Source organism: Pristiophorus japonicus, unplaced genomic scaffold, assembly GCF_044704955.1.
Source record: "Pristiophorus japonicus isolate sPriJap1 unplaced genomic scaffold, sPriJap1.hap1 HAP1_SCAFFOLD_79, whole genome shotgun sequence".
Classification (NCBI taxonomy): domain Eukaryota; kingdom Metazoa; phylum Chordata; class Chondrichthyes; family Pristiophoridae; genus Pristiophorus; species Pristiophorus japonicus.
The window spans coordinates 616,590-639,235 of NW_027254707.1; the positions used below are offsets into that span (position 1 = coordinate 616,590).

The following is a 22,646-nucleotide window of genomic DNA, read 5'->3' on the forward strand; positions in this document are numbered from 1 at the left end:
AATTCATTATAACAACTCAAATTCAATTTTTTTTAAATACAATTTAAATGCATTTATTTTCTTAAAATGTTAAATATTTATATATTTCAGACTGGGCTGGTTTGACGTCCATCCCTCCCTCCTTCCTGCCTGTCTATCACCTGTGGCTTCAAGAACAGTCTCTGCGCCGCGTGGTCCTGAGCCCCACTGCACAATTGCCTTCAGGGATGAGCGAAATCTCACTTTATTCTTTTAAACGTGAACTGCTGTCAGTCAAGGGTCATTCTGCATCTGGGTAAAAGGGATGTCCTTGCAATCCCGGATCATTCTGTGTCTGTTTCAATGGGCTGGTTGTCAGTTCCGGTTCATAATCTTTCCCTTTAAAACGGATGTTCTCATAAACCCGGCTCATCTTGTATTGTTTGAGAAGGAGTATGATTTCAGCTGCAATGACCGAATTCTTAAACTATAGTGTTCCAATTTACATTGGGGTTGCCTGCGCCGGTGCGCACCCAGATAGCAGTGCATCTGTTCATTCAATTGAAATGTGCTCATCTTTTCCGAAATCCACTCCTTGATATTGCAGTTGCCCCGAATTTGCTCGCGATATACACAACAACACAATGATTAGTGCTGGCAGCGGCCGCGTGGCCTAATGGATAAGGCATCTGACTTCGATTACAACCGCAAAGTTATCAGAAGATTGCAAGTTCGAGTCCTGCCGCGGTCAACTTAGCTCGCTACGTGAAATTTTATATTGTGATTCTGCCGAGAAACCAACCATCTCTTCCCGTCACTCACCTGAAGTGAAGGAAGGCTGTTTGCTCAAAGAATCTCATTGCAAGTTTTCATCATTGTCGATATGCATGCACGGGCAGAGCAAGCTGTGAAGTGGACTTTTTTGCACCTTATTTCTGTTTGGATACAAAAAGCAGGAGATTGAATGGCTGACGATGTCTGATAGCAGAGACGAGGTGGCCGAGAGGTTAAGGCGATGGACTGCTCATCCATTGTGCTCTGCACACATGGGTTCGAATCCCATTCTCGTCGTCGTTGACTTGCAGCTTAACCACTTTTTGACATTCACATTTCACCACATCGCCAAATTCCCCTTTTACTTACAGGGATGCAGTACTTTCCTCATGTAATGTCTCAAATTAATAATATATTCGTCAAAAGGAGAACAGTTGCAGTACAATGGCGAGGGGCACTAATTAGATAGGTATCTGAGAGACAGCACATGCACGATTTGCCATAATATCATTTCTCACCACGGTCAGAATCTGAGAGCTGCGCTTTTCACTGTCGGCGGCTCGTTGGTCCATGGTTATGATTCTCCCTTCGGATTGATCACATTTGAAATGCGAGAGGTCACGGGCCAAATCCCGGACGAGCCCTGCCATGTTTTACTCAAAGTTCCGCTTCTAACAGTTGCTCGACATGTGAGAAAACAGACGTATTTCACGTTAAAACGTGTGATTTTACGCCGATGTTCCCTTAGCATCCAAATCGCAGAGCAAAGTGAAACCCGCCAAACTGAGTAAAGTTAAAATATCTCAGAGGTACTCGGCTCTGTAACTCGTTGGATAACCTAAAGCCTTGTTTGGTTCCGGCCGATACTTGATCAGTATATCTTCCTGTCTGTACGGATAAGTTCACCTCAATTGGGATAAGCATATATTCAGCGTCAATCTCCACCTCTGCCCTGAATATGTGTGCGTCCTGTTTCTCCAGAGCTGAAAAGATGAGAGAAGCTGCTTTTTGAATTCGTCCCTTGGCTGCCGAATTCAAAGCATACAGGAAATCAATCCGGGCTGGTAAAGCTGCCTGGTCTGATTAAAAGGCGGTTGCACCCTGTATTGTAAGCATGTTCTCGTCTTCTGGCCTCAACATTAGTTTCAACGTATCGGATGATAAGCACCGCTCCCATTGTCTGGTAATGGTTCTGCTATTCCCACTAACACCTCCTCTGGACCATCCTTTGTTACGTTATTGCCCGATTACCACCCACTTTGCCTTTCTCCATTGTGCCATGTATTATTTAATTACTCCTTCGTTCCGCTGTATCACAAATGTTCCCATTTGACATTTCTCGCTGCGTATTTTTTCCAGGCGCTATTTTTGTTGAAAACATATGTAATCTTTAACTTTTTCCTGAAATATCGGAATTATTATCCGACAGAACGTGAAACCGGATTCTTCCTCCACAAAATCTGCACGACCTGCCGAGTTTTACATATTTATCTGTTTTTATTCATTCTATTTCCGTGTCCCTTTTAAGGGGATTTGCTGTCTGTCCGAGATCATTCTCTGTCTCTGTAAAATGGTGTGCTATCAGACCCTCATCATTCTGTGTCTGTTTCAAAGGGATGTGCTGTCTGTCCCGGATTTCCAATTTGAAATTTCAAAACCTGCCTTTGGAGGTTAAGGAATATTAGTTTGTTTGTGTGTTTCAGACTGGACTGGTTTTACGTCCCTCCCTCCCTCCTTGTCTATCACCTGTGGCTTCAATAACAGTCTCTGCGCCGCGTGGTCCTGAGCCCCACTGCACAATTGCCTTCAGGGATGATCGAAATCTCACTTTATTCTTTTAAAAGGGAACTGCTGTCAGTCAAGGGTGATTCTGCATCTGGGTAAAAGGGATGTCCGTGCAATCCCGGATCATTCTGTGTCTGTTTAAAAGGGCTGGTTGTCAGTTCCTTTTCATAATCTTTCCCTTTAAAACGGATTTTCTCAGAAACCCGGGTCATCCTGTATTGTTTGAGAAGGAGTATGATTTCAGCTGCAATGACCGAATTGTTAAACTATAGTGTTCCAATTTACATTGGGGTTGCCTGCGCCGGTGCGCACCCAGATCGCAGTGCATCTGTTCATTCACTCGAAATATGCTCATCTTTTCCTAAATCCACTCCTTGATATTGCAGTTGCCCCGAATTTGCTCGCAATATATACAACAACACAATGAATGGTGTTGGCAGCGGCCGCGTGGCCTAATGGATAAGGCCTCTGACTTCGATTACAACCGCAAAGTTATCAGAAGATTGCAGGTGCGAGTCCTGCCGCGGTCAACTTAGCTCGCTACGTGAAATGTTATATTGTGATTCTGCCGAGAAACCAACCATCTCTTCCAGTCACTCACCTGAAGTGAAGGAAGGCTGTTTGCTCAAAGAATCTCATTGCAAGTTTTCATCATTGTCGATATGCATGCACGGGCAGAGCAAGCTGTGAAGTGGACTTTTTTGCACCTTATTTCTGTTTGGATACAAAAAGCAGGAGATTGAATGGCTGACGATGTCTGATAGCAGAGACGAGGTGGCCGAGAGGTTAAGGCGATGGACTGCTCATCCATTGTGCTCTGCACACATGGCTTCGAATCCCATTCTCGTCGTCGTTGACTTGCAGCTTAACCACTTTTTGACATTCACATTTCACCACATCGCCAAATTCCCCTTTTACTTACAGGGATGCAGTACTTTCCTCATGTAATGTCTCAAATTAATAATATATTCGTCAAAAGGAGAACAGTTGCAGTACAATGGCGAGGGGCACTAATTAGATAGGTATCTGAGAGACAGCACATGCACGATTTGCCATAATATCATTTCTCACCACCGTCAGAATCTGAGAGCTGCGCTTTTCACTGTCGGCGGCTCGTTGGTCCATGGTTATGATTCTCCCTTCGGATTGATCACATTTGAAATGCGAGAGGTCACGGGCCAAATCCCGGACGAGCCCCGCCATGTTTTACTCAAAGTTCCGCTTCTAACAGCCGCTCGACATGTGAGAAAACAGACGTATTTCACGTTAAAACGTGTGATTTTACGCCGATGTTCCCTTAGCATCCAAATCGCAGAGCAAAGTGAAACCCGCCAAACTGAGTAAAGTTAAAATATCTCAGAGGTACTCGGCTCTGTGACTCGTTGGATAACCTAAAGCCTTGTTTGGTTCCGGCCGATACTTGATCAGTATATCTTCCTGTCTGTACGGATAAGTTCACCTCAATTGGGATAAGCATACATTCAGCGTCAATCTCCACCTCTGCCCTGAATATGTGTGCGTCCTGTTTCTCCAGAGCTGAAAAGATTTGAGAAGCTGCTTTTTGAATTCGTCCCTTGGCTGCCGAATTCAAAGCATACAGGAAATCAATCCGGGCTGGTAAAGCTACCTGGTCTGATTAAAAGGCGGTGACACCCTGTATTGTAAGCATGTTCTCGTCTTCTGGCCTCAACATTAGTTTCAACGTATCGGATGATAAGCACCGCTCCCATTGTCTGGTAATGGTTCTGCTATTCCCACTAACACCTCCTCTGGACCATCCTTTGTTACGTTATTGCCCGATTACCACCCACTTTGCCTTTCTCCATTGTGCCATGTATTATTTCATCACTCCTTCGTTCCGCTGTATCACAAATGTTCCCATTTGACATTTCTCGCTGCGTATTTTTTCCAGGCGCTATTTTTGTTGAAAACATATGTAATCTTTAACTTTTTCCTGAAATATCGGAATTATTATCCGACAGAACGTGAAACCGGATTCTTCCTCCACACAATCTGCACGACCTGCCGAGTTTTACATATTTATCTGTTTTTATTCATTCTATTTCCGTGTCCCTTTTAAGGGGATTTGCTGTCTGTCCGAGATCATTCTCTGTCTCTGTAAAATGGTGTGCTATCAGACCCTCATCATTCTGTGTCTGTTTCAAAGGGATGTGCTGTCTGTCCCGGATTTCCAATTTGAAATTTCAAAACCTGCCTTTGGAGGTTAAGGAATATTAGTTTGTTTGTGTGTTTCAGACTGGGCTGGTTTTACGTCCCTCCCTCCCTCCTTGTCTATCACCTGTGGCTTCAATAACAGTCTCTGCGCCGCGTGGTCCTGAGCCCCACTGCACAATTGCCTTCAGGGATGATCGAAATCTCACTTTATTCTTTTAAAAGGGAACTGCTGTCAGTCAAGGGTGATTCTGCATCTGGGTAAAAGGGATGTCCGTGCAATCCCGGATCATTCTGTGTCTGTTTAAAAGGGCTGGTTGTCAGTTCCTTTTCATAATCTTTCCCTTTAAAACGGATTTTCTCAGAAACCTGGGTCATCCTGTATTGTTTGAGAAGGAGTATGATTTCAGCTGCAATGACCGAATTGTTAAACTATAGTGTTCCAATTTACATTGGGGTTGCCTGCGCCGGTGCGCACCCAGATCGCAGTTCATCTGTTCATTCACTCGAAATATGCTCATCTTTTCCTAAATCCACTCCTTGATATTGCAGTTGCCCCGAATTTGCTCGCAATATATACAACAACACAATGAAGGGTGTTGGCAGCGGCCGCGTGGCCTAATGGATAAGGCCTCTGACTTCGATTACAACCGCAATGTTATCAGAAGATTGCAGGTTCGAGTCCTGCCGCGGTCAACTTAGCTCGCTACGTGAAATTTTATATTGTGATTCTGCCCGAGAAACCAACCATCTCTTCCAGTCACTCACCTGAAGTGAAGGAAGGCTGTTTGCTCAAAGAATCTCATTGCAAGTTTTCATCATTGTCGATATGCATGCACGGGCAGAGCAAGCTGTGAAGTGGACTTTTTTGCACCTTATTTCTGTTTGGATACAAAAAGCAGGAGATTGAATGGCTGACGATGTCTGATAGCAGAGACGAGGTGGCCGAGAGGTTAAGGCGATGGACTGCTCATCCATTGTGCTCTGCACACATGGGTTCGAATCCCATTCTCGTCGTCGTTGGCTTGCAGCTTAACCACTTTTTGACATTCACATTTCACCACATCGCCAAATTCCCCTTTTACTTTCAGGGATGCAGTACTTTCCTCATGTAATGTCTCAAATTAATAATATATTCGTCAAAAGGAGAACAGTTGCAGTACAATGGCGAGGGGCACTAATTAGATAGGTATCTGAGAGACAGCACATGCACGATTTGCCATAATATCATTTCTCACCACGGTCAGAATCTGAGAGCTGCGCTTTTCACTGTCGGCGGCTCGTTGGTCCACGGTTATGATTCTCCCTTCGGATTGATCACATTTGAAATGCGAGAGGTCACGGGCCAAATCCCGGACGAGCCCCGCCATGTTTTACTCAAAGTTCCGCTTCTAACAGCCGCTCGACATGTGAGAAAACAGACGTATTTCACGTTAAAACGTGTGATTTTACGCCGATGTTCCCTTAGCATCCAAATCGCAGAGCAAAGTGAAACCCGCCAAACTGAGTAAAGTTAAAATATCTCAGAGGTACTCGGCTCTGTGACTCGTTGGATAACCTAAAGCCTTGTTTGGTTCCGGCCGATACTTGATCAGTATATCTTCCTGTCTGTACGGATAAGTTCACCTCAATTGGGATAAGCATACATTCAGCGTCAATCTCCACCTCTGCCCTGAATATGTGTGCGTCCTGTTTCTCCAGAGCTGAAAAGATGAGAGAAGCTGCTTTTTGAATTCGTCCCTTGGCTGCCGAATTCAAAGCATACAGGAAATCAATCCGGGCTGGTAAAGCTGCCTGGTCTGATTAAAAGGCGGTGACACCCTGTATTGTAAGCATGTTCTCGTCTTCTGGCCTCAACATTAGTTTCAACGTATCGGATGATAAGCACCGCTCCCATTGTCTGGTAATCGTTCTGCTATTCCCACTAACACCTCCTCTGGACCATCCTTTGTTACGTTATTGCCCGATTACCACCCACTTTGCCTTTCTCCATTGTGCCATGTATTATTTCATCACTCCTTCGTTCCGCTGCATCACAAACGTTCCCATTTGACATTTCTCGCTGCGTATTTTTTCCAGGCGCTATTTTTGTTGAAAACATATGTAATCTTTAACTTTTTCCTGAAATATCGGAATTATTATCCGACAGAACGTGAAACCGGATTCTTCCTCCACAAAATCTGCACGACCTGCCGAGTTTTACATATTTATCTGTTTTTATTCATTCTATTTCCGTGTCCCTTTTAAGGGGATTTGCTGTCTGTCCGAGATCATTCTCTGTCTCTGTAAAATGGTGTGCTATCAGACCCTCATCATTCTGTGTCTGTTTCAAAGGGATGTGCTGTCTGTCCCGGATTTCCAATTTGAAATTTCAAAACCTGCCTTTGGAGGGTAAGGAATATTAGTTTGTTTGTGTGTTTCAGACTGGGCTGGTTTTACGTCCCTCCCTCCCTGTCTATCACCTGTGGCTTCAATAACAGTCTCTGCGCCGCGTGGTCCTGAGCCCCACTGCACAATTGCCTTCAGGGATGATCGAAATCTCACTTTATTCTTTTAAAAGGGAACTGCTGTCAGTCAAGGGTGATTCTGCATCTGGGTAAAAGGGATGTCCTTGCAATCCCGGATCATTCTGTGTCTGTTTAAAAGGGCTGGTTGTCAGTTCCTTTTCATAATCTTTCCCTTTAAAACGGATTTTCTCAGAAACCCGGGTCATCCTGTATTGTTTGAGAAGGAGTATGATTTCAGCTGCAATGACCGAATTGTTAAACTATAGTGTTCCAATTTACATTGGGGTTGCCTGCGCCGGTGCGCACCCAGATCGCAGTGCATCTGTTCATTCACTCGAAATATGCTCATCTTTTCCTAAATCCACTCCTTGATATTGCAGTTGCCCCGAATTTGCTCGCAATATAAACAACAACACAATGAATGGTGCTGGCAGCGGCCGCGTGGCCTAATGGATAAGGCGTCTGACTTCGATTACAACCGCAAAGTTATCAGAAGATTGCAGGTTCGAGTCCTGCCGCGGTCAACTTAGCTCGCTACGTGAAATTTTATATTCTTTGTTGTGATTCTGCCGAGAAACCAACCATCTCTTCCAGTCACTCACCTGAAGTGAAGGAAGGCTGTTTGCTCAAAGAATCTCATTGCAGGTTTTCATCATTGTCGATATGCATGCACGGGCAGAGCAAGCTGTGAAGTGGACTTTTTTGCACCTTATTTCTGTTTGGATACAAAAAGCAGGAGATTGAATGGCTGACGATGTCTTATAGCAGAGACGAGGTGGCTGAGAGGTTAAGGCGATGGACTGCTAATCCATTGTGCTCTGCACGCATGGGTTCGAGTCCCATTCTCGTCGTCGTTGGCTTGCAGCTTAACCACTTTTTGACATTCACATTTAACCTCATCGCCAAATTCCCCTTTTACTTACAGGGATGCTGTACTTTCCTCATGTCACGTCTCAAATTAATAATATATTCGTCAAAAGGAGAACAGTTGCAGTACAATGCCGAGGGGCACTAATTAGATAGGTATCTGAGAGACAGCACATGAACGATGGGCCATAATATCATTTCTCACCACCGTCAGAATCTGAGAGCTGCGCTTTTCACTGTCGGCGGAACGTTGGTCCACGGTTATGATTCTCCCTTCGGAATGATCACATTTGAAATGCGAGAGGTCACGGGCCAAATCCCGGACGAACCCCGCCATGTTTTACTCAAAGTTCCGCTTCTAACAGCCGCTCGACATGTGAGAAAACAGACGTATTTCACGTTAAAACGTGTGATTTTACGCCGATGTTCCCTTAGCATCCAAATCCCAGAGCAAAGTGAATCCCGCCAAACTGAGTAAAGTTAAAATATCTCAGAGGTACTCGGCTCTGTGACTCGTTGGATAACCTAAAGCCTTGTTTGGTTCCGGCCGATACTTGATCAGTATATCTTCCTGTCTGTACGGATAAGTTCACCTCAATTGGGATAAGCATACATTCAGCGTCAATCTCCACCTCTGCCCTGAACATGTGTGCGTCCTGTGTCTCTAGAGCTGAAAAGATGAGAGAAGCTGCTTTTTGAATTCGTCCCTTTGCTGCCGAATTCAAAGCATACAGGAAATCAATCCGGGCTGGCAAAGCTGCCTGGTCTGATTAAAAGGCGGTGATCCCCTATATTGTAGGCATGTTCTCGTCTTCTGGCCTCAACATTAGGTTCAACATATCGGATGATAAGCACCGCTCCCATTGTCTGGTAATGGTTCTGCTATTCCCACTAACACTTCCTCTGGCCCATCCTTTGTTACGTTATTGCCCGATTACCACCCACTTTGCCTTTCTCCATTGTGCCATGTATTATTTCATCACTCCTTCGTTCCGCTGTATCACAAAAGTTCCCATTTGACATTTCTCGCTGCGTATTTTTTCCAGGCGCTATTTTTGTTGAAAACATCTGTAATCTTTAACTTTTTCCTGAAATATCGGAATTATTATCCGACAGGACGTGAAACCGGATTCTTCCTCCACAAAATCTGCACGACCTGCCGAGTTTTAAATATTTATCTGTTTTTATTCATTCTATTTCCGTGTCCCTTTTAAGGGGATTTGCTGTCTGTCTGAGATCATTCTCTGTCTCTGTAAAATGGTGTGCTATCAGACCCTCATCATTCTGTATCTGTTTCAAAGGGATGTGCTGTCTGTCCCGGATTTCCAATTTGAAATTTCAAAACCTGCCTTTGGAGGTTAAGGAATATTAGTTTGTTTGTGTGTTTCAGACTGGGCTGGTTTTACGTCCCTCGCTCCCTGTCCATCACCTGTGGCTTCAATAACAGTCTCTGCGCCGCGTGGTCCTGAGCCCCACTCCACAATTGCCTTCAGGGATGATCGAAATCTCACTTTATTCTTTTAAAAGTGAACTGCTGTCAGTCAAGGGTCATTCTGCATCTGGGTAAAAGGGATGTCCTTGCAATCCCGGATCATTCTGTGTCTGTTTAAATGGGCTGGTTGTCAGTTCCGGTTCATAATCTTTCTCTTTAAAACGGATTTTCTCATAAACCCGGCTCATCCTGTATTGTTTGAGAAGGAGTATGATTTCAGCTGCAACGACCGAATTGTTAAACTATAGTGTTCCAATTTACATTGGGGTTGCCTGCGCCGGTGCGCACCCAGATCGCAGTGCATCTGTTCATTCACTCGAAATATGCTCATCTTTTCCTAAATCCACTCCTTGATATTGCAGTTGCCCCGAATTTGCTCGCAATATATACAACAACACAATGAATGGTGCTGGTAGCGGACGCGTGGCCTAATGGATAAGGCGTCTGACTTCGATTACAACCGCAAAGTTATCAGAAGATTGCAGGTTCGAGTCCTGCCGCGGTCAACTTAGCTCGCTACGTGAAATTTTATATTCTTTGTTGTGATTCTGCCGAGAAATCAACCATCTCTTCCAGTCACTCACCTGAAGTGAAGGAAGGCTGTTTGCTTTAAGAATCTCATGGCAAGTTTTCATCATTGTCGATCTGCATGCACGGGCAGAGCAAGCTGTGAAGTGGACTTTCTTGCACATTATTTCTGTTTGGATACAAAAAGCAGGAGATTGAATGGCTGACGATCTCTTATAGCAGAGACGAGGTGGCTGGGAGGTTAAGGCGATAGATTGCTAATCCATTGTACTCTGCACGCATGGGTTCGAGTCCCATTCTCGTCGTCGTTGGCTTGCAGCTTAACCACTTTTTGACATTCACATTTAACCTCATCGCCAAATTCCCCTTTTACTTTCAGGGATGCTGTACTTTCCTCATGTCACGTCTCAAATTAATAATATATTCGTCAAAAGGAGAACAGTTGCAGTACAATGGCGAGGGGCACTAATTAGATAGGTATCTGAGAGACAGCACATGAACGATGGGCCATAATATCATTTCTCACCACCGTCAGAATCTGAGAGCTGCGCTTTTCACTGTCGGCGGCTCGTTGGTCCACGGTTATGATTCTCCCTTCGGACTGATCACATTTGAAATGCGAGAGGTCACGGGCCAAATCCCGGACGACCCCGCCATGTTTTACTCAAAGTTCCGCTTCTAACAGCCGCTCGACATGTGAGAAAACAGACGTATTTCACGTTAAAACGTGTGATTTTACGCCGATGTTCCCTGAGCATCCAAATCCCAGAGCAAAGTGAATCCCGCCAAACTGAGTAAAGTTAAAATATCTCAGACGTACTCGGCTCTGTGACTAGTTGGATAACCTAAAGCCTTGTTTGGTTCCGGCCGATACTTGATCAGTATATCTTCCTGTCTGTACGGATAAGTTCACCTCAATTGGGATAAGCATACATTCAGCGTCAATCTCCACCTCTGCCCTGAACATGTGTGCGTCCTGTGTCTCTAGAGCTGAAAAGATGAGAGAAGCTGCTTTTTGAATTCGTCCCTTGGCTGCCGAATTCAAACCATACAGGAAATCAATCCGGGCTGGCAAAGCTGCCTGGTCTGATTAAAAGGCGGTGATACCCTATATTGTAAGCATGTTCTCGTCTTCTGGCCTCAACATTAGGTTCAACGTATCGGATGATAAGCACCGCTCCCATTGTCTGGTTTGGTTCTGCTATTCCCACTAACACTTCCTCTGGACCATCCTTTGTTACGTTATTGCCCGATTACCACCCACTTTGCCTTTCTCCATTGTGCCATGTATTATTTAATCAGTCCTTCGTTCTGCTGTATCACAAATGTTCCCATTTGACATTTCTCGCTGCGTATTTTTTCCAGGCGCTATTTTTGTTGAAAACATCTGTAATCTTTAACTTTTTCCTGAAATATCGGAATTATTATCCGACAGAACGTGAAACCGGATTCTTCCTCCACAAAATCTGCACGACCTGCCGAGTTTTAAATATTTATCTGTTTTTATTCATTCTATTTCCGTGTCCCTTTTAAGGGGATTTGCTGTCTGTCCGAGATCATTCTCTGTCTCTGTAAAATGGTGTGCTATCAGACCCTCATCATTCTGTGTCTGTTTCAAAGGGATGTGCTGTCTGTCCCGGATTTCCAATTTGAAATTTCAAAACCTGCCTTTGGAGGTTAAGGAATATTAGTTTGTTTGTGTGTTTCAGACTGGGCTGGTTTTACGTCCCTCCCTCCCTCCTTGTCTATCACCTGTGGCTTCAATAACAGTCTCTGCGCCGCGTGGTCCTGAGCCCCACTACACAATTGCCTTCAGGGATGATCGAAATCTCACTTTATTCTTTTAAAAGGGAACTGCTGTCAGTCAAGGGTCATTCTGCATCTGGGTAAAAGGGATGTCCGTGCAATCCCGGATCATTCTGTGTCTGTTTAAAAGGGCTGGTTGTCAGTTCCTTTTCATAATCTTTCCCTTTAAAACGGATTTTCTCAGAAACCCGGGTCATCCTGTATTGTTTGAGAAGGAGTATGATTTCAGCTGCAATGACCGAATTGTTAAACTATAGTGTTCCAATTTACATTGGGTTTGCCTGCGCCGGTGCGCACCCAGATCGCAGTGCATCTGTTCATTCACTCGAAATATGCTCATCTTTTCCTAAATCCACTCCTTGATATTGCAGTTGCCCCGAATTTGCTCGCAATATATACAACAACACAATGAATGGTGCTGGCAGCGGCCGCGTGGCCTAATGGATAAGGCGTCTGACTTCGATTACAACCGCAAAGTTATCAGAAGATTGCAGGTTCGAGTCCTGCCGCGGTCAACGTAGCTCGCTGCGTGAAATTTTATATTCTTTGTTGTGATTCTGCCGAGAAACCAACCATCTCTTCCAGTCACTCACCTGAAGTGAAGGAAGGCTGTTTGCTCAAAGAATCTCATTGCAAGTTTTCATCATTGTCGATATGCATGCACGGGCAGAGCAAGCTGTGAAGTGGACTTTTTTGCACCTTATTTCTGTTTGGATACAAAAAGCAGGAGATTGAATGGCTGACGATGTCTTATAGCAGAGACGAGGTGGCTGAGAGGTTAAGGCGATGGACTGCTAATCTATTGTGCTCTGCACGCATGGGTTCGAGTCCCATTCTCGTCGTCGTTGGCTTGCAGCTTAACCACTTTTTGACATTCACATTTAACCTCATCGCCAAATTCCCCTTTTACTTACAGGGATGCTGTACTTTCCTCATGTCACGTCTCAAATTAATAATATATTCGTCAAAAGGAGAACAGTTGCAGTACAATGGCGAGGGGCACTAATTAGATAGGTATCTGAGAGACAGCACATGCACGATGGGCCATAATATCATTTCTCACCACCGTCAGAATCTGAGAGCTGCGCTTTTCACTGTCGGCGCCTCGTTGGTCCACGGTTATGATTCTCCCTTCGGATTGATCACATTTGAAATGCGAGAGGTCACGGGCCAAATCCCGGACGAACCCCGCCATGTTTTACTCAAAGTTCCGCTTCCAACAGCCGCTCGACATGTGAGAAAACAGACGTATTTCACGTTAAAACGTGTGATTTTACGCCGATGTTCCCTTAGCATCCAAATCCCAGAGCAAAGTGAATCCCGCCAAACTGAGTAAAGTTAAAATATCTCAGAGGTACTCGGCTCTGTGACTCGTTGGATAACCTAAAGCCTTGTTTGGTTCCGGCCGATACTTGATCAGTATATCTTCCTGTCTGTACGGATAAATTCACCTCAATTGGGATAAGCATACATTCAGCGTCAATCTCCACTTCTGCCCTGAACATGTATGCGTCCTGTGTCTCTAGAGCTGAAAAGATGAGAGAAGCTGCTTTTTGAATTCGTCCCTTGGCTGCCGAATTCAAAGCATACAGGAAATCAATCCGGGCTGGCAAAGCTGCCTGGTCTGATTAAAAGGCGGTGATACCCTATATTGTAGGCATGTTCTCGTCTTCTGGCCTCAACATTAGGTTCAACGTATCGGATGATAAGCACCGCTCCCATTGTCTGGTAATGGTTCTGCTATTCCCACTAACACTTCCTCTGGCCCATCCTTTGTTACGTTATTGCCCGATTACCACCCACTTTGCCTTTCTCCATTGTGCCATGTATTATTTCATCACTCCTTCGTTCCGCTGTATCACAAAAGTTCCCATTTTACATTTCTCGCTGCGTATTTTTTCCAGGCGCTATTTTTGTTGAAAACATCTGTAATCTTTAACTTTTTCCTGAAATATCGGAATTATTATCCGACAGAACGTGAAACCGGATTCTTCCTCCACAAAATCTGCACGACCTGCCGAGTTTTAAATATTTATCTGTTTTTATTAATTCTATTTCCGTGTCCCTTTTAAGGGGATTTGCTGTCTGTCTGAGATCATTCTCTGTCTCTGTAAAATGGTGTGCTATCAGACCCTCATCATTCTGTGTCTGTTTCAAAGGGATGTGCTGTCTGTCCCGGATTTCCAATTTGAAATTTCAAAACCTGCCTTTGGAGGTTAAGGAATATTAGTTTGTTTGTGTGTTTCAGACTGGGCTGGTTTTACGTCCCTAGCTCCCTGTCCATCACCTGTGGCTTCAATAACAGTCTCTGCGCCGCGTGGTCCTGAGCCCCACTCCACAATTGCCTTCAGGGATGATCGAAATCTCACTTTATTCTTTTAAAAGTGAACTGCTGTCAGTCAAGGGTCATTCTGCATCTGGGTAAAAGGGATGTCCTTGCAATCCCGGATCATTCTGTGTCTGTTTAAATGGGCTGGTTGTCAGTTCCGGTTCATAATCTTTCTCTTTAAAACGGATTTTCTCATAAACCCGGCTCATCCTGTATTGTTTGAGAAGGAGTATGATTTCAGCTGCAACGACCGAATTGTTAAACTATAGTGTTCCAATTTACATTGGGTTTGCCTGCGCCGGTGCGCACCCAGATCGCAGTGCATCTGTTCATTCACTCGAAATATGCTCATCTTTTCCTAAATCCACTCCTTGATATTGCAGTTGCCCCGAATTTGCTCGCAATATATACAACAACACAATGAATGGTGCTGGTAGCGGACGCGTGGCCTAATGGATAAGGCGTCTGACTTCGATTACAACCGCAAAGTTATCAGAAGATTGCAGGTTCGAGTCCTGCCGCGGTCAACTTAGCTCGCTACGTGAAATTTTATATTCTTTGTTGTGATTCTGCCGAGAAATCAACCATCTCTTCCAGTCACTCACCTGAAGTGAAGGAAGGCTGTTTGCTTTAAGAATCTCATGGCAAGTTTTCATCATTGTCGATCTGCATGCACGGGCAGAGCAAGCTGTGAAGTGGACTTTCTTGCACATTATTTCTGTTTGGATACAAAAAGCAGGAGATTGAATGGCTGACGATGTCTTATAGCAGAGACGAGGTGGCTGGGAGGTTAAGGCGATAGATTGCTAATCCATTGTACTCTGCACGCATGGGTTCGAGTCCCATTCTCGTCGTCGTTGGCTTGCAGCTTAACCACTTTTTGACATTCACATTTCACCACATCGCCAAATTCCCCTTTTACTTACAGGGATGCAGTACTTTCCTCATGTAATGTCTCAAATTAATAATATATTCGTCAAAAGGAGAACAGTTGCAGTACAATGGCGAGGGGCACTAATTAGATAGGTATCTGAGAGACAGCACATGCACGATTTGCCATAATATCATTTCTCACCACGGTCAGAATCTGAGAGCTGCGCTTTTCACTGTCGGCGGCTCGTTGGTCCATGGTTATGATTCTCCCTTCGGATTGATCACATTTGAAATGCGAGAGGTCACGGGCCAAATCCCGGACGAGCCCTGCCATGTTTTACTCAAAGTTCCGCTTCTAACAGTTGCTCGACATGTGAGAAAACAGACGTATTTCACGTTAAAACGTGTGATTTTACGCCGATGTTCCCTTAGCATCCAAATCGCAGAGCAAAGTGAAACCCGCCAAACTGAGTAAAGTTAAAATATCTCAGAGGTACTCGGCTCTGTAACTCGTTGGATAACCTAAAGCCTTGTTTGGTTCCGGCCGATACTTGATCAGTATATCTTCCTGTCTGTACGGATAAGTTCACCTCAATTGGGATAAGCATATATTCAGCGTCAATCTCCACCTCTGCCCTGAATATGTGTGCGTCCTGTTTCTCCAGAGCTGAAAAGATGAGAGAAGCTGCTTTTTGAATTCGTCCCTTGGCTGCCGAATTCAAAGCATACAGGAAATCAATCCGGGCTGGTAAAGCTGCCTGGTCTGATTAAAAGGCGGTTGCACCCTGTATTGTAAGCATGTTCTCGTCTTCTGGCCTCAACATTAGTTTCAACGTATCGGATGATAAGCACCGCTCCCATTGTCTGGTAATGGTTCTGCTATTCCCACTAACACCTCCTCTGGACCATCCTTTGTTACGTTATTGCCCGATTACCACCCACTTTGCCTTTCTCCATTGTGCCATGTATTATTTAATTACTCCTTCGTTCCGCTGTATCACAAATGTTCCCATTTGACATTTCTCGCTGCGTATTTTTTCCAGGCGCTATTTTTGTTGAAAACATATGTAATCTTTAACTTTTTCCTGAAATATCGGAATTATTATCCGACAGAACGTGAAACCGGATTCTTCCTCCACAAAATCTGCACGACCTGCCGAGTTTTACATATTTATCTGTTTTTATTCATTCTATTTCCGTGTCCCTTTTAAGGGGATTTGCTGTCTGTCCGAGATCATTCTCTGTCTCTGTAAAATGGTGTGCTATCAGACCCTCATCATTCTGTGTCTGTTTCAAAGGGATGTGCTGTCTGTCCCGGATTTCCAATTTGAAATTTCAAAACCTGCCTTTGGAGGTTAAGGAATATTAGTTTGTTTGTGTGTTTCAGACTGGACTGGTTTTACGTCCCTCCCTCCCTCCTTGTCTATCACCTGTGGCTTCAATAACAGTCTCTGCGCCGCGTGGTCCTGAGCCCCACTGCACAATTGCCTTCAGGGATGATCGAAATCTCACTTTATTCTTTTAAAAGGGAACTGCTGTCAGTCAAGGGTGATTCTGCATCTGGGTAAAAGGGATGTCCGTGCAATCCCGGATCATTCTGTGTCTGTTTAAAAGGGCTGGTTGTCAGTTCCTTTTCATAATCTTTCCCTTTAAAACGGATTTTCTCAGAAACCCGGGTCATCCTGTATTGTTTGAGAAGGAGTATGATTTCAGCTGCAATGACCGAATTGTTAAACTATAGTGTTCCAATTTACATTGGGGTTGCCTGCGCCGGTGCGCACCCAGATCGCAGTGCATCTGTTCATTCACTCGAAATATGCTCATCTTTTCCTAAATCCACTCCTTGATATTGCAGTTGCCCCGAATTTGCTCGCAATATATACAACAACACAATGAATGGTGCTGGCAGCGGCCGCGTGGCCTAATGGATAAGGCCTCTGACTTCGATTACAACCGCAAAGTTATCAGAAGATTGCAGGTGCGAGTCCTGCCGCGGTCAACTTAGCTCGCTACGTGAAATGTTATATTGTGATTCTGCCGAGAAACCAACCATCTCTTCCAGTCACTCACCTGAAGTGAAGGAAGGCTGTTTGCTCAAAGAATCTCATTGCAAGTTTTCATCATTGTCGATATGCATGCACGGGCAGAGCAAGCTGTGAAGTGGACTTTTTTGCACCTTATTTCTGTTTGGATACAAAAAGCAGGAGATTGAATGGCTGACGATGTCTGATAGCAGAGACGAGGTGGCCGAGAGGTTAAGGCGATGGACTGCTCATCCATTGTGCTCTGCACACATGGCTTCGAATCCCATTCTCGTCGTCGTTGACTTGCAGCTTAACCACTTTTTGACATTCACATTTCACCACATCGCCAAATTCCCCTTTTACTTACAGGGATGCAGTACTTTCCTCATGTAATGTCTCAAATTAATAATATATTCGTCAAAAGGAGAACAGTTGCAGTACAATGGCGAGGGGCACTAATTAGATAGGTATCTGAGAGACAGCACATGCACGATTTGCCATAATATCATTTCTCACCACCGTCAGAATCTGAGAGCTGCGCTTTTCACTGTCGGCGGCTCGTTGGTCCATGGTTATGATTCTCCCTTCGGATTGATCACATTTGAAATGCGAGAGGTCACGGGCCAAATCCCGGACGAGCCCCGCCATGTTTTACTCAAAGTTCCGCTTCTAACAGCCGCTCGACATGTGAGAAAACAGACGTATTTCACGTTAAAACGTGTGATTTTACGCCGATGTTCCCTTAGCATCCAAATCGCAGAGCAAAGTGAAACCCGCCAAACTGAGTAAAGTTAAAATATCTCAGAGGTACTCGGCTCTGTGACTCGTTGGATAACCTAAAGCCTTGTTTGGTTCCGGCCGATACTTGATCAGTATATCTTCCTGTCTGTACGGATAAGTTCACCTCAATTGGGATAAGCATACATTCAGCGTCAATCTCCACCTCTGCCCTGAATATGTGTGCGTCCTGTTTCTCCAGAGCTGAAAAGATTTGAGAAGCTGCTTTTTGAATTCGTCCCTTGGCTGCCGAATTCAAAGCATACAGGAAATCAATCCGGGCTGGTAAAGCTACCTGGTCTGATTAAAAGGCGGTGACACCCTGTATTGTAAGCATGTTCTCGTCTTCTGGCCTCAACATTAGTTTCAACGTATCGGATGATAAGCACCGCTCCCATTGTCTGGTAATGGTTCTGCTATTCCCACTAACACCTCCTCTGGACCATCCTTTGTTACGTTATTGCCCGATTACCACCCACTTTGCCTTTCTCCATTGTGCCATGTATTATTTCATCACTCCTTCGTTCCGCTGTATCACAAATGTTCCCATTTGACATTTCTCGCTGCGTATTTTTTCCAGGCGCTATTTTTGTTGAAAACATATGTAATCTTTAACTTTTTCCTGAAATATCGGAATTATTATCCGACAGAACGTGAAACCGGATTCTTCCTCCACAAAATCTGCACGACCTGCCGAGTTTTACATATTTATCTGTTTTTATTCATTCTATTTCCGTGTCCCTTTTAAGGGGATTTGCTGTCTGTCCGAGATCATTCTCTGTCTCTGTAAAATGGTGTGCTATCAGACCCTCATCATTCTGTGTCTGTTTCAAAGGGATGTGCTGTCTGTCCCGGATTTCCAATTTGAAATTTCAAAACCTGCCTTTGGAGGTTAAGGAATATTAGTTTGTTTGTGTGTTTCAGACTGGGCTGGTTTTACGTCCCTCCCTCCCTCCTTGTCTATCACCTGTGGCTTCAATAACAGTCTCTGCGCCGCGTGGTCCTGAGCCCCACTGCACAATTGCCTTCAGGGATGATCGAAATCTCACTTTATTCTTTTAAAAGGGAACTGCTGTCAGTCAAGGGTGATTCTGCATCTGGGTAAAAGGGATGTCCGTGCAATCCCGGATCATTCTGTGTCTGTTTAAAAGGGCTGGTTGTCAGTTCCTTTTCATAATCTTTCCCTTTAAAACGGATTTTCTCAGAAACCTGGGTCATCCTGTATTGTTTGAGAAGGAGTATGATTTCAGCTGCAATGACCGAATTGTTAAACTATAGTGTTCCAATTTACATTGGGGTTGCCTGCGCCGGTGCGCACCCAGATCGCAGTTCATCTGTTCATTCACTCGAAATATGCTCATCTTTTCCTAAATCCACTCCTTGATATTGCAGTTGCCCCGAATTTGCTCGCAATATATACAACAACACAATGAAGGGTGTTGGCAGCGGCCGCGTGGCCTAATGGATAAGGCCTCTGACTTCGATTACAACCGCAATGTTATCAGAAGATTGCAGGTTCGAGTCCTGCCGCGGTCAACTTAGCTCGCTACGTGAAATTTTATATTGTGATTCTGCCCGAGAAACCAACCATCTCTTCCAGTCACTCACCTGAAGTGAAGGAAGGCTGTTTGCTCAAAGAATCTCATTGCAAGTTTTCATCATTGTCGATATGCATGCACGGGCAGAGCAAGCTGTGAAGTGGACTTTTTTGCACCTTATTTCTGTTTGGATACAAAAAGCAGGAGATTGAATGGCTGACGATGTCTGATAGCAGAGACGAGGTGGCCGAGAGGTTAAGGCGATGGACTGCTCATCCATTGTGCTCTGCACACATGGCTTCGAATCCCATTCTCGTCGTCGTTGACTTGCAGCTTAACCACTTTTTGACATTCACATTTCACCACATCGCCAAATTCCCCTTTTACTTTCAGGGATGCAGTACTTTCCTCATGTAATGTCTCAAATTAATAATATATTCGTCAAAAGGAGAACAGTTGCAGTACAATGGCGAGGGGCACTAATTAGATAGGTATCTGAGAGACAGCACATGCACGATTTGCCATAATATCATTTCTCACCACGGTCAGAATCTGAGAGCTGCGCTTTTCACTGTCGGCGGCTCGTTGGTCCATGGTTATGATTCTCCCTTCGGATTGATCACATTTGAAATGCGAGAGGTCACGGGCCAAATCCCGGACGAGCCCCGCCATGTTTTACTCAAAGTTCCGCTTCTAACAGCCGCTCGACATGTGAGAAAACAGACGTATTTCACGTTAAAACGTGTGATTTTACGCCGATGTTCCCTTAGCATCCAAATCGCAGAGCAAAGTGAAACCCGCCAAACTGAGTAAAGTTAAAATATCTCAGAGGTACTCGGCTCTGTGACTCGTTGGATAACCTAAAGCCTTGTTTGGTTCCGGCCGATACTTGATCAGTATATCTTCCTGTCTGTACGGATAAGTTCACCTCAATTGGGATAAGCATACATTCAGCGTCAATCTCCACCTCTGCCCTGAATATGTGTGCGTCCTGTTTCTCCAGAGCTGAAAAGATGAGAGAAGCTGCTTTTTGAATTCGTCCCTTGGCTGCCGAATTCAAAGCATACAGGAAATCAATCCGGGCTGGTAAAGCTGCCTGGTCTGATTAAAAGGCGGTGACACCCTGTATTGTAAGCATGTTCTCGTCTTCTGGCCTCAACATTAGTTTCAACGTATCGGATGATAAGCACCGCTCCCATTGTCTGGTAATCGTTCTGCTATTCCCACTAACACCTCCTCTGGACCATCCTTTGTTACGTTATTGCCCGATTACCACCCACTTTGCCTTTCTCCATTGTGCCATGTATTATTTCATCACTCCTTCGTTCCGCTGCATCACAAACGTTCCCATTTGACATTTCTCGCTGCGTATTTTTTCCAGGCGCTATTTTTGTTGAAAACATATGTAATCTTTAACTTTTTCCTGAAATATCGGAATTATTATCCGACAGAACGTGAAACCGGATTCTTCCTCCACAAAATCTGCACGACCTGCCGAGTTTTACATATTTATCTGTTTTTATTCATTCTATTTCCGTGTCCCTTTTAAGGGGATTTGCTGTCTGTCCGAGATCATTCTCTGTCTCTGTAAAATGGTGTGCTATCAGACCCTCATCATTCTGTGTCTGTTTCAAAGGGATGTGCTGTCTGTCCCGGATTTCCAATTTGAAATTTCAAAACCTGCCTTTGGAGGTTAAGGAATATTAGTTTGTTTGTGTGTTTCAGACTGGGCTGGTTTTACGTCCCTCCCTCCCTCCTTGTCTATCACCTGTGGCTTCAATAACAGTCTCTGCGCCGCGTGGTCCTGAGCCCCACTGCACAATTGCCTTCAGGGATGATCGAAATCTCACTTTATTCTTTTAATAGGGAACTGCTGTCAGTCAAGGGTGATTCTGCATCTGGGTAAAAGGGATGTCCGTGCAATCCCGGATCATTCTGTGTCTGTTTAAAAGGGCTGGTTGTCAGTTCCTTTTCATAATCTTTCCCTTTAAAACGGATTTTCTCAGAAACCCGGGTCATCCTGTATTGTTTGAGAAGGAGTATGATTTCAGCTGCAATGACCGAATTGTTAAACTATAGTGTTCCAATTTACATTGGGGTTGCCTGCGCCGGTGCGCACCCAGATCGCAGTGCATCTGTTCATTCACTCGAAATATGCTCATCTTTTCCTAAATCCACTCCTTGATATTGCAGTTGCCCCGAATTTGCTCGCAATATATACAACAACACAATGAATGGTGCTGGCAGCGGCCGCGTGGCCTAATGGATAAGGCCTCTGACTTCGATTACAACCGCAAAGTTATCAGAAGATTGCAGGTGCGAGTCCTGCCGCGGTCAACTTAGCTCGCTACGTGAAATGTTATATTGTGATTCTGCCGAGAAACCAACCATCTCTTCCAGTCACTCACCTGAAGTGAAGGAAGGCTGTTTGCTCAAAGAATCTCATTGCAAGTTTTCATCATTGTCGATATGCATGCACAGGCAGAGCAAGCTGTGAAGTGGACTTTTTTTGCACCTTATTTCTGTTTGGATACAAAAAGCAGGAGATTGAATGGCTGACGATGTCTGATAGCAGAGACGAGGTGGCCGAGAGGTTAAGGCGATGGACTGCTCATCCATTGTGCTCTGCACACATGGCTTCGAATCCCATTCTCGTCGTCGTTGACTTGCAGCTTAACCACTTTTTGACATTCACATTTCACCACATCGCCAAATTCCCCTTTTACTTACAGGGATGCAGTACTTTCCTCATGTAATGTCTCAAATTAATAATATATTCGTCAAAAGGAGAACAGTTGCAGTACAATGGCGAGGGGCACTAATTAGATAGGTATCTGAGAGACAGCACATGCACGATTTGCCATAATATCATTTCTCACCACGGTCAGAATCTGAGAGCTGCGCTTTTCACTGTCGGCGGCTCGTTGGTCCATGGTTATGATTCTCCCTTCGGATTGATCACATTTGAAATGCGAGAGGTCACGGGCCAAATCCCGGACGAGCCCCGCCATGTTTTACTCAAAGTTCCGCTTCTAACAGCCGCTCGACATGTGAGAAAACAGACGTATTTCACGTTAAAACGTGTGATTTTACGCCGATGTTCCCTTAGCATCCAAATCGCAGAGCAAAGTGAAACCCGCCAAACTGAGTAAAGTTAAAATATCTCAGAGGTACTCGGCTCTGTGACTCGTTGGATAACCTAAAGCCTTGTTTGGT

The 22,646-nt window shown here is 44.6% G+C and overlaps 15 non-coding genes across 15 annotated transcripts; all 15 read left to right on the forward strand.

Moving 5' to 3' along the window:
• The first annotated feature begins 620 nt into the window (after positions 1 to 620).
• On the forward strand, positions 621 to 709 carry trnar-ucg (transfer RNA arginine (anticodon UCG)). Its single transcript is given in 2 exon segments — positions 621 to 657; positions 674 to 709. It is a non-coding gene; the product is annotated as a tRNA-Arg (tRNA).
• Positions 710 to 947: 238 nt separating this feature from the next.
• Positions 948 to 1,029, forward strand: trnas-gcu (transfer RNA serine (anticodon GCU)). Its single transcript has one exon. It is a non-coding gene; the product is annotated as a tRNA-Ser (tRNA).
• Positions 1,030 to 3,285: 2,256 nt separating this feature from the next.
• Positions 3,286 to 3,367, forward strand: trnas-gcu (transfer RNA serine (anticodon GCU)). Its single transcript has one exon. It is a non-coding gene; the product is annotated as a tRNA-Ser (tRNA).
• Positions 3,368 to 5,296: 1,929 nt separating this feature from the next.
• Positions 5,297 to 5,385, forward strand: trnar-ucg (transfer RNA arginine (anticodon UCG)). The gene is given in 2 exon segments: positions 5,297 to 5,333; positions 5,350 to 5,385. It is a non-coding gene; the product is annotated as a tRNA-Arg (tRNA).
• A 239-nt stretch (positions 5,386 to 5,624) lies between these two features.
• On the forward strand, positions 5,625 to 5,706 carry trnas-gcu (transfer RNA serine (anticodon GCU)). Its single transcript has one exon. It is a non-coding gene; the product is annotated as a tRNA-Ser (tRNA).
• A 1,925-nt stretch (positions 5,707 to 7,631) lies between these two features.
• Positions 7,632 to 7,720, forward strand: trnar-ucg (transfer RNA arginine (anticodon UCG)). Its single transcript is given in 2 exon segments — positions 7,632 to 7,668; positions 7,685 to 7,720. It is a non-coding gene; the product is annotated as a tRNA-Arg (tRNA).
• Positions 7,721 to 7,965: 245 nt separating this feature from the next.
• trnas-gcu (transfer RNA serine (anticodon GCU)) lies at positions 7,966 to 8,047 on the forward strand. Its single transcript has one exon. It is a non-coding gene; the product is annotated as a tRNA-Ser (tRNA).
• Positions 8,048 to 9,972: 1,925 nt separating this feature from the next.
• On the forward strand, positions 9,973 to 10,061 carry trnar-ucg (transfer RNA arginine (anticodon UCG)). The gene is given in 2 exon segments: positions 9,973 to 10,009; positions 10,026 to 10,061. It is a non-coding gene; the product is annotated as a tRNA-Arg (tRNA).
• A 2,254-nt stretch (positions 10,062 to 12,315) lies between these two features.
• trnar-ucg (transfer RNA arginine (anticodon UCG)) lies at positions 12,316 to 12,404 on the forward strand. The gene is given in 2 exon segments: positions 12,316 to 12,352; positions 12,369 to 12,404. It is a non-coding gene; the product is annotated as a tRNA-Arg (tRNA).
• Positions 12,405 to 12,649: 245 nt separating this feature from the next.
• trnas-gcu (transfer RNA serine (anticodon GCU)) lies at positions 12,650 to 12,731 on the forward strand. Its single transcript has one exon. It is a non-coding gene; the product is annotated as a tRNA-Ser (tRNA).
• A 1,925-nt stretch (positions 12,732 to 14,656) lies between these two features.
• On the forward strand, positions 14,657 to 14,745 carry trnar-ucg (transfer RNA arginine (anticodon UCG)). Its single transcript is given in 2 exon segments — positions 14,657 to 14,693; positions 14,710 to 14,745. It is a non-coding gene; the product is annotated as a tRNA-Arg (tRNA).
• A 2,583-nt stretch (positions 14,746 to 17,328) lies between these two features.
• Positions 17,329 to 17,410, forward strand: trnas-gcu (transfer RNA serine (anticodon GCU)). Its single transcript has one exon. It is a non-coding gene; the product is annotated as a tRNA-Ser (tRNA).
• A 1,929-nt stretch (positions 17,411 to 19,339) lies between these two features.
• trnar-ucg (transfer RNA arginine (anticodon UCG)) lies at positions 19,340 to 19,428 on the forward strand. Its single transcript is given in 2 exon segments — positions 19,340 to 19,376; positions 19,393 to 19,428. It is a non-coding gene; the product is annotated as a tRNA-Arg (tRNA).
• A 239-nt stretch (positions 19,429 to 19,667) lies between these two features.
• On the forward strand, positions 19,668 to 19,749 carry trnas-gcu (transfer RNA serine (anticodon GCU)). The gene has a single exon. It is a non-coding gene; the product is annotated as a tRNA-Ser (tRNA).
• Positions 19,750 to 22,006: 2,257 nt separating this feature from the next.
• On the forward strand, positions 22,007 to 22,088 carry trnas-gcu (transfer RNA serine (anticodon GCU)). The gene has a single exon. It is a non-coding gene; the product is annotated as a tRNA-Ser (tRNA).
• The last annotated feature ends 558 nt before the right edge of the window (positions 22,089 to 22,646 follow it).